Raw genomic sequence first — 10,476 nt, forward strand, 5'->3', positions numbered from 1 at the left:
GACATAGCAGAATTTTGCTGGGTTTTTCAGTTTTAAAACACTTTCAGTAAAAACAATTCAAATTTCAAAAATTTCCAAATGGAAAGTAAGAAAAATAAAAGTTGAAACGTCTTCTTCAGTGGATGCTTGTTTAACTCAATGGAGAATTACTACAATTCCCAACTTTTCCATAATTTGTTTTCATTTCCTGCTTCACTTATATGGCAATATTCACAGTAGCTGTTAGATATCTAGTAACTCAGTGAAAATGAGATTTTCATGTTTCTCTGGTGACAATTGATTTGTGCCTGGGACCATAAAAATACCTTTTATGAGGGCATAGATGGATCAGACATATGGCATTGGTAAAAAATCATAACCAGGGTTGCCAGAGATTTTTTTTTGTTTTTTCCTGTGTTCTACAGAAAAAGCTGCTTTCCTCAAACAATGGATGTGAAACCATATGAAATGAGGAAATACATAAATCTCTGTATTTTCTGTTTCTGTTTTGCAGCATTGGTACTGCCTAGAGTCATTCCTAAGAAATCTTAGCTGGCTCCCTTCTGCTGATTTACTAGGTTTGTGCATTGTGTCGAATATCCTGATCCCACTGAAGATTTTTCTATTTATTTAATGAAATTTTCATGGGTAGACCCAAAGAAGTCTGTTGTAATTATTAGTGCAAAGTATATGCATGGCTGGAATCGGGGAATCCAAGTCATGGTAACTGACCAGGAGCAAGCAATCATTCCCTTCTCATTAATACAACTCCTGCAGGTGTATTGTTTGCTCAAGCTCTGAACTGGGGCACTTGTGGGTTTGAACATAACTGTGGGTAAGTTTCCTTGATGGCAAAAGTGATCACCTCTAAAAGCGAGGATCATTTCTGCCATATTTGTATTATCAAACAAGTATTTGGAGAAGGAAAAAAAGCTTTGGTTGCTTTGAAAAGTCACAGAGCAAAAAATGTCAAAACAGTGTGGCTGAAGTGTGCTTTAATGAATGTGAATAATACAAAACTTATTTATGTAGACAGGCTTTTCAGCTGAATAGTCTCTTCGGTCTACTGTGTTTCATTTTGTTAGCTTATCACTGACATTTTAACCAATCCTTCCCAGGGTCCATCTGGTGGTCCATCTGTCTTCAGCATCTACAGTTCACTGTGTGACAAATGACGTATACACTATTAAAGAATAACAATTAGCTACAACATTAAACATAAAGGTTACACAAATTGCATACTTCTGTTATCAAACAGTGTCATACTAAGGCATGAAGTATTTAGCAAGTCAGACAGTAAAAGTATACTTTATATCACAGAGCAAAACATATTTAGGTCAAATGATTTGCTGTGATTTTTTTTTTTCTACCCCTCGGGTCTTCTGAATAACAGATGTTGGCTGTACAGTGTTTTGATTATGCAGAACCTTTTTAATGCAGTAATGTTCACTATAAAGGTCAGATTTACATGCAAAACAAAATAGTCAAATTATTCATCAACCAAACATTTGTCATTCACCATGCATTACTTCAGGCTAATCACCTTGAAGCAGGGAAATTATAAGGGAAAAAAAAAAAAAAAGCAAAAAGCATAGCAAATTTCCAGTACAGCTGCAGTGTGAGTTGCAGTGTGAGTTTAACCTTTGTTCTACCTGCTCTGGTTCAAAATAATCTCTCCCCTGATACAGAGAGGTTGTGCATGGACTGTGTCAAATTACCTGAGACCAAAAGAGGAAAGAGTTAACTACTGAACAGGGTTCATTTGACTCCTGAATCTTTCTGCAGAGTATGACTGTATACCTATGCACAGAGAGGAAGTCTGCAGCATTCTACGTATCAGCCAAGTGATGGAGAAATTGCCCAGGCTTCCAGCAAAAGGTAGTGCTAGAAGAATGGTGAGAGAAGGTTAAAAAACCAAACTGGTGAAAGTGGCAGGGCAACCTTTTTACACAACAGTGACGCTGCATCAGCATGGTTCACTAATTCAGCAAGTCTCTTCCTGTCATTTCATGCCAAAAAAGTGGCATCCATCCAAATTCCTTGCATGCTAATGTTGCATTCTGCTAGGTGCAGCTTTCCCACCTGTTGGGTCCCTTTAAAGAACCTTGAATGTTTAATGAGTACTTCTGACCTGGTAAAATGTGACTGGACCTTGCAAGTATAGCCATGCTGTAGCAGAGTTTGGGGTGTTTTTATCATATTTTTAAGACCTTTTTCTTTTTTTTTTTTTTTAATTGATTCAGGACCCCACAATGAATTGGAAAAGTGGTCTTGAAATTTGAGAATTTCCTTTCTCTCCTGAGTCATTAATTCTGGCCCTTTCTTTTCTGGAGGCACAAAGGCTCAACTACTGCCCCCTTTATTTCTTTCTTCCCCTCTCCTGTAGCTCACCTCATCACCATCTCCTTTGTTAAACTTCATCTGGGTGCATGAGCTGACGGCAGGTAGAAACAGTGCACAGAGCTACTTATATTTAAGTACTCACTTCTCTGTTCTTAAAATTATTTCTGATGAGAAATCCCACCCTAAATCCTAGGCAGAGAAGAGTATTAACCTGAGCTTTCAGAGGTTGAATTGCTGATGTTGTTACTAAGAAGAAATATATTTAAAGCCCCTAGTTTTCTGATTTATCCTATGCTCTGCAAGAGGGACTGTGTGCCCTGCTAAATGCATGAAGAGTTGCAGACACTAACTCATGTTTGTCAGTGGAACAGTGTATTACCAGAGTATCATACAGGGTTTTTGCCCTTTCAGGGCTTGGCAAACTACTTTGGAGTATGTGGCTATTGCTTCACCCAGACTGTTTTGGTGAATTAATATCCTCTAGGGGAGGCACAGATATGACCCTACAGAAATATGGAGTAGATACAAGATTTCAGGGGTGTGTTGAGAACACAAGGTCATACATATTAGGGGAAGGACTGTGAAGGGACAGAATTTAGGAAGAATGTGGAGGAGGATTACAATTAATACTTTTTAGTCCGGGTCAGAGTGGTACCAGCCCCTGCTGTGTTGGACCCTCAGCTTGGTGACTGTTCACCTGCAGACCAGAACTCTGGGTAGGAGTCAAGCAATGAAGGAAGTCCTTGGCTCTGACAAGGAATAGGTGGTCAGTTTGAAGGACAGAAATTGGCTGTGGGATAAGCTATAATTCTGTGTGTGGAGTGACAAGGTTTTTATTGATAATGGGGGAAAGTGGATGAGCAGAAGGGTGAAAAATTCCTGGTGATGCAAAGTTAATCAAATGTAGGAATTGAGGGAACCTTAAAGAATGCTAATGGCTCTGTCAGGGTGATAGTGATTGAAAATCAACACTGATAGACACAAACCTACATGAATGATTGACAAATTTTTCATGGTAGAAGCTTACCAAAACCTCTTTGTATGCTGCAAAATGTCCGACAAGAGCAATACGTGTTGTTCATGGGGTACAAGTGACAAGGGGCATGTGCTCCATAGTAAATGCTGTTATGACTTTTGCCAAATGACAGCTGTCCCAGTAGTGAACTTCATTATGTTCAAATTTTTCCATTCTCTTTCCTGTCCTACAGTATTGGAGGAAAGTAAAATTGACACTCTCCTTCAGAGATGGCCTCACCTGGTGCGTGAAATGATCTTAGATGCTTTCTGCATCTTAAAATGTGTAAGCACTCTTGAATTCTTCAGGAAGAAAGACCTTCTCCAAAGGCAAGGTAAAGGAGTAATATAGCAAAACATCAGTAAGTAACAGGAGTAATCTGGCAAAACATCATAATTATGTTTAATAATTCTTACTAGTAATAATATTATAGTTATAATATAGTTATTTTAAATACCACATTGAAATATTAAAAGAACAGGTGTAGTTTTTAGGATTTACCAAGGCCACATATTACTATCCAAAAAATGTAAAGTTGATTGCTAGTTCCAACAGAACTATTAAAAGCTTCATACTTTTAAGCATATAGTGAATTACATGGCTGTACAAGTACCGGAGAAATTCTTATTTATTTGGTTTTTACAGTCAATAGTTGGCATAGCATTTGTTTTCCCTTTGTTGATTTTTTTCTAACAACCTAATGCAGAGTGCCTAAATGTTGCACTTAATTTATTTTTCTGCTTGAATAGTGAATGCCAATTTGTCTGGGGGCAACAATTGTGCTTAGTATCAGCTAGTATTCCTCTCCCAGCAACAAAGGCAGAATATTTTTGAAAGAAAATATGTAGTAACATTAAGAAAAAAATACCACCCTTAGAAAAGAAGTTTTAGAATATAACTTGAAAGTGTCAAAATTGCTGTAATAGCTTCTGTGTCTATTTGAGAAAATGATGACTGGACCTTAAATTTATGAATGAGATTTTGTTATCCTTTTAGAACAGAGAGGGCATCCTCTAACATTGTTTTCAGTCTTCAATACTGAAAGGAAAACAAATTAATACTTCCTAAGAGTGCTGTGGGTGAGGAATGTAGCTCAAGTGTGCAATGGCCACGTTGGCTGTGCTGGTCAGTCCAACGAGCTTTGTGTGTTTCAGCAAGCGCAAGAAGCGAGCGTCACTGTGACCGCACATCAACCCTCTCCACTGCCACACAAAATCCACATCACGTCTGCTTGCCTGGGTCTGGGCTGGGAATTCAGGTGCTGTGGGGTTGTGAAACTGCACTGCATGGTCTGAAGGCAGGGCTGCAGCAGAGCAGCTCCAGCTGCCCCTCCCCGGCCCCACTGCTTCAGGTAGTGCTGGACTGTAAAAAGATGTTCAGAATTTGCATCAAATTCCCAGAAGTCTAAGTTACCCGAGCCTGCTTCAAAACTAACCATTGCAGAGCTGTCAGGCTTTTGTTCCACTTTATGAATGCCCTTGATAAGAAGGGTAGGCTGTATGATTGGGTTTTGTTTTTTCTTTGTTGCCTGTAAAGGTGCCCAACTGATAATCTTAGAGAATAAAATCCCCTTTTCAGTCACAAAGCAGATAACTGCCTGTGAAGTGACAGTGCAGGTCTCAGTTCTGACCTGTAAGGAGATGAAGGAATATGAAAGACTGTACAATTTTCAGTTCATACTTATTCAGACCTGACTGGCATCCAAGACATTAAGTGCATCTGGCAATGATGTCACGTTACAGACAACCTGCCCTTCCTGAGATAGACTGAAATTTCTGTGTGTGTTTTTGCTGCTGACAGAAGATCTCTGGGATATCCTGAAAGTTTTAAATTTGCACTTGTTTTGTATTTGATCATAGACTTTTTTCCCCCCCATGGAAAGAATAAGATTTATTTCATAAAAAAAGTATGATTTTGGAGCTATATAATTTTAATAGCTTAAAATGCATCTCTGTGAGGTTGAATGCTTCAAATTAATAATGTTAGAATATAAATTTATGGAACTTCCAACAAGATTGTATTTTACAAGAAGGAAAATAGAAGCCCTTTTGGGTTGTGGGCTATTTTTGCCAAGACTATTTACTTAGGAAACTCTTCAGCAGTTAGGGGTGTTCACAGGGTCAGTATTCTGGTGCTGAGTAGAGGGGCAAGTCCAGACTCATGTCAAAGAAGTAACTGTTCCTGGCAATTCCTGATCTCCTGGATCTTGAGATAGGCATCCAAACTGACAAAATACAGACAAAATGCTATGAGCTGTGATGTTGCATGATATTGTCCACTGAATTGCAAGCTGGGCAGGCAACAGAGCACCAATTTTCCTTCCAATTCCTAGTCATTCCTATTTCAATGTTCTGCTCCATCCTGATGACACTTGCTCCTCTAATTTAGGAAGATGTTGATTTCCCTCAAGGGTTTAAACAGGTTCTGTACTGTTGTAGACACAGTGTGGCCAATATTTTATGGGGCTCTATGGTTCAGATTTTCTTACTAAACTCAGATGTTTGATGCAGATTCAACACTTCATTTTCACAGAGCTTGTCACCACAGAAGAGTTTCCTTTAGGCAAGTCTTACATGCTATAATCAGCTAGAAATATTGACTGGCTCTGTGGTTGCAGCAAAGGCCTTGGGTAACAAGCAGCCATGGAACATGAAATATACTTAACAATCCTATTTAAGCAAAAAAAGATGAAGGAAGGTGAAGGACTCTGTATCCTAGAGGTATTTGTACCACTCTAGATACAAGTATAACTGTTTAAAACAGTCCTGAAAACAGTTTATTTATTCTATTTCTAAATACTTCCAGACACTTGAAAGCTTTTTCCTTGCTGTCAGTTGATCTTTTCACTTAGCCAATTTTAGGAGTGCTCAAGACAATATTTTCCTGGATCAGCTTTGATAACATGTTCAAGGAATTTTTCAAAGTAACAATACTAAATAAATAGTGTGGGGATTGGCCATTCTTTCACGCTCAGCTCAGCTCAGCTCTATCTGAATCTCCTTTCTAATCACATCAAAAGGTTGTCTAGGTGTCTTGCATTGTGCTATTGCCAGTAGGAAGCTTGGGACTCCAGAAGTGGACATGAAGCTCCCACTAGGGTGTGCGTGGCACTGCGTTTGGCAGAGCTGACTGACTGCAGTGCACAGTGATTCGTGAGCAGAGCCACCAGGTCACTTTATTTGTTTCCTGCAAGTATTCAGCACTAGCCTGACACTTGAGGAAGTGCTCAGAAATCCCTTTCAGTTCATAAGCAGGAAAGCCATCTTACTTCTTTTTCCTTGCTTGCATTCTGTCTTTAACCTTACTACAGCATTGATCTGCTCCTTTTCTTAGTAAAAACAGCTAGAGGACCTGACCTCAATTTCCCAGGATTCTGTGTTTGTCAGCAGGGAGCTACCATCAATATAAGAGGGAAAAGCTGTGTTTCTCTATCTGTTTACTTCAAGCTCAGTAGCCAGGCTCCATTGCAACAAGGGCACTGGTCTTTGCTGTGTGTTTGTGTACGGGGTAACGGTGGGGTTCCCATCGAGAGCTGGAGCTCTTAGATGTTACTGTGACAGAAATAATGTGAGGAATAATGGCAGTGCTGACAGGGAGGCAAATCAGAGCTTGGCAGGGAATCTTCCCTCAGCCCTGGTCCCTTTTTAAATGTGCAGGTAAGCTAGCTGTGCAAATTAGCTTGTCCAGCTTCTGGTACATAGGGAACAAAACTGATTTAGCCAGGTTTTGCCTATGAATGTTACTGTGTGATGGGATGTTTCCTGTGGCCTTCATGAACACTGACTAAAGCTGCTATGTGTGTGATACAGTCACATTTGAAAGTGAATTCAGAACAAAGTTGAGCTGTAATTGTAGGCATACAGTCTGTGGTAATCAGGAGTGAGGCTGTGGGAGCCTCATCCCCAGTGGGCCCAGCTGTGAGAAGCAGTGAGCAGCACTGACAGCAATGAGCCATGGAGTGCCCAGGGGCACTGAGCAACCACCAAAGGGAACAGAGGGCACACAGTGCAATGCTTGAACATGAGGGGATAAAAGGCTGGGCTAAAGAACAAGAAGAGCAGATGCCTGAAGCCTTCTGATGTGGTGATCCTCTGTATGGGCTGAACCTTTCTGAACTTGCATGATGATACTGTGTATCATGGCCATCTCAACTGCAACATGTGCTGCGACAGTAATGGCTTTACAAATCTTTCCTGATGGAATTGAGAATGTTGGGGTATTGAGAATGCCATCCTAGGTGAATTGTATGTAGAACAGAGAATGCTGCACATTTGAGAAAAACAGCTTGAATGGAAAAATATACTATTGGAAGACTAATATGCTAGCAGCAGTCTCTGTTTAAAGGCAGAGCAAATAGGCACACCAGGCCTCATAGATGCTTTGAGATTTTCTGTCCTGGCAGTAGGGAAGGGTGTTTGAAGACCTCAGACTCTACTTAGAGACTTCTCAAGCAAATGGTCTCCTATTGCCTTGTTCTTGTAGAGTGGGTAGCTGGAGGATCACCTTCTCATGATTTTACATGATTGCTTATATGATGAAAGGTCTTGAAGTGTTGAGATTTCCATGTACAAAGAGAAAACCAAAAATACTTCTGCATCAAAGTGAAACTTAATTTCCTAGAAACAGACATTGTCATCTAGGGGGAGTAGAACAGAAGTGCCTAAAACCAATTGTGCAGCTTCACTCTGCACCTCAGAGCTTTGGCTGTTTGGTGAGCCCACCACAAGCTCAGAGTTTAATGGATTTTGGTGAGACTGATTCAGCCACAGCTTCTAAGGCCCTGGCACTTTTCATCCTGCAAGAAACTGAATTAGCAAGAAATCAAGGTTTGAAGAGCCAATAAAATTACACTGCTCTTCAAACTTTTCAGTTTTGACAAACCTCCATTTTTCAAAAGACTAATGTTCCATCAGAGAACTGATGGAACCACAGGTGTGCCTTGGGGAAGGGGAGGAGGGATAAGAAGTTTACTCTTTTCCTTCTGTCTTCCAAAACAACAGGCCAGAAAGATGTTCTCATTATATAAGCAGGGACTGAGTCATGTAGAATTGAATCAAGAAAATTAGTTTAAAAGGGAGTGATGGAGGTTGTCAGTGGGTGGACTCTACAGATGTGATTTGTCTCTTCCATGTTGCTGCCTATTTTGGGGTTGCTGCCTTCCTGACTCTGCCAGCACCCAGCTGAGCCCCTCCAAGAGCCTGGAGGGACCTAGTGGAAGTGGGCTTAGGATGAAAACCACCAGTTACAATCCTGGTTGTGGTTGTAGATGTATTCACTGCATGCAGATTTGTGCAATACATTTGGATATAAAGATTTTTTAAAACTGTGTGGAAGTTTTTTTTTTTTAATTAATTGAGTGATTTAGAGGCCCAGTGGTTTGCAAGTTACAATTATAACCCATGCAATGTAATGCAAAGGGTTCTAACTTAAATTCAGCAGGCTAGTGTTGCTGTTGACAAGTTGATACAAATAGGAGAGTCATATGGCCATCATCTGGTCCAGCTGCTTGGTGAGAGCAGCCAGTGTCACCCGAGTCAGAAAAAACCAGCAACTTCACAAGGTGATTCTCTAAACAAGGTACATATTCAGAATTCTTGACATGTGCTGAAGCTGAAATTGAATGTGAAATGTTATCATACTTTCATTTCTGTGTGATTAAACTTTCTATAATATTAACCACAGAATTTGTACAATAAGTACAAAATTATCAATGGAATTGAAGCCAGCAACAGACAGTATGATTCATAGCAGAATACTGTCACTACTAAATGCTTACTTGAAGTTTTGGCAGGGTTTTATTATACAGGACAAACGCTCTGTCTCTTGTATGATTTTGCAAATCTCACTGTTAGCCTTATTTTTCCATTTCGCTTAAATTTTCAGGAACTTTAGGTTATTATAGCTGCATTGTAACAAAGGAGCTTATAAACTAGGCACAGAACAAACTTAATCTGCAAAAGCATATGGTTAATATGGGGTTCAGGCATAGTGGGTGTGAAAGAGAAATGAATTTCAGCCAGCATGTGTTTATCAAGCATTGTCATTGCCAGCTATTTGAAATTCATTTTTTGCCATTTGGAAATGTTAACATTGTAATTCTCATGTTTTTCCAGACACAAAGAGCAAACAGACACTTTCTATGCGAATTAGGTTTCTTTGATTAAGAGAAAAACAAACCAAACAAAAAAGTCCCCTTGAAAGAATGCCCTGGTGGGGTTTTCTTCTGACAGTCTGCACTGCAGTTTGCTCCGCTCCACAAATAAAGGTCATCTAGAAACGGAAAGAAGTGCACAAGAAAATGATTTTCCTTCTTCGTTTCTGCCTGTCATTGTGCCCTGAAGAACAACAGGCAAAATGCAGAGTGGGTGAGCATCGGTGGTTGTTTTTCCCACTAGTTCAGAGGATTAAGCCCAGGATATGCTGCCTGCAGTCTGTTTGCCTTGAGGGAATTCTTAAAGGACAGCCCTGAGAATGGATTGGCAGGCAGGGAGAGCCACAGAGGGTGCCATGCAGTGACTTTGGGGCGGTGAGGTGGCCGATTGGAAGGACTTGTAAAAGCAGTGGTGCTTGGGGAGGATGGCTCCAAGAGGGACAGGGGCTCACCTGGCAGCAGTCAGAGGTGCCAGGCAAAGAGGTGCCTCTCCCAAAGGCAACTGCATCTTACCTGGGAAAAAATAAAGTGAGTTTTATAGCACGTTGTCTTTGTAACACTGGCACGGGATTCTTTTATAATAAAAATATAATATTTGAATATTCTCTTTCTATCTTATTTGTTAAGATTATTTGTTGCAAAACCCTCACAAGGGTAGTCTAGCAGAAGTGGAATTCTGCATATTTGCATAACAAAACCCATCATTTTCATATTTCAACTGAAAACATGTGATACACCTAATTCCTCATCACATATCAAATTAATACTTTATTCCTCTAGATATTGTTTATATTGAAGCTTTTTCTGTAAAGAGCATAATATAATTTTAATTATTATGCAAATTGCTAACAGAAACCGCTGGGCTTTGTGCTTTGTTTTTAAATCACAGTTCCTTAAACTTTAAATTGCAGCCATTAGGGTCCCTTTTGTTTCATGAAGATGAGGGTGTGATTTCCACTGCTGATGGTATTTTTTGGGATATGGTATG

At 39.9% G+C, this 10,476-nt stretch overlaps 1 long non-coding RNA gene across 1 annotated transcript; it reads left to right on the forward strand.

The window, feature by feature from the left end:
- Window positions 1–482: 482 nt before the first annotated feature.
- On the forward strand, window positions 483–10,033 carry LOC128793020 (uncharacterized). The gene is made up of 4 exons (XR_008432633.1): window positions 483–557; window positions 1,765–1,857; window positions 3,531–3,671; window positions 9,451–10,033. It is a non-coding gene; the product is annotated as an uncharacterized LOC128793020 (long non-coding RNA).
- Window positions 10,034–10,476: the final 443 nt, after the last annotated feature.

Source organism: Vidua chalybeata, chromosome 10, assembly GCF_026979565.1.
Source record: "Vidua chalybeata isolate OUT-0048 chromosome 10, bVidCha1 merged haplotype, whole genome shotgun sequence".
In the NCBI taxonomy this organism is placed as follows: Eukaryota; Metazoa; Chordata; class Aves; order Passeriformes; family Viduidae; genus Vidua; species Vidua chalybeata.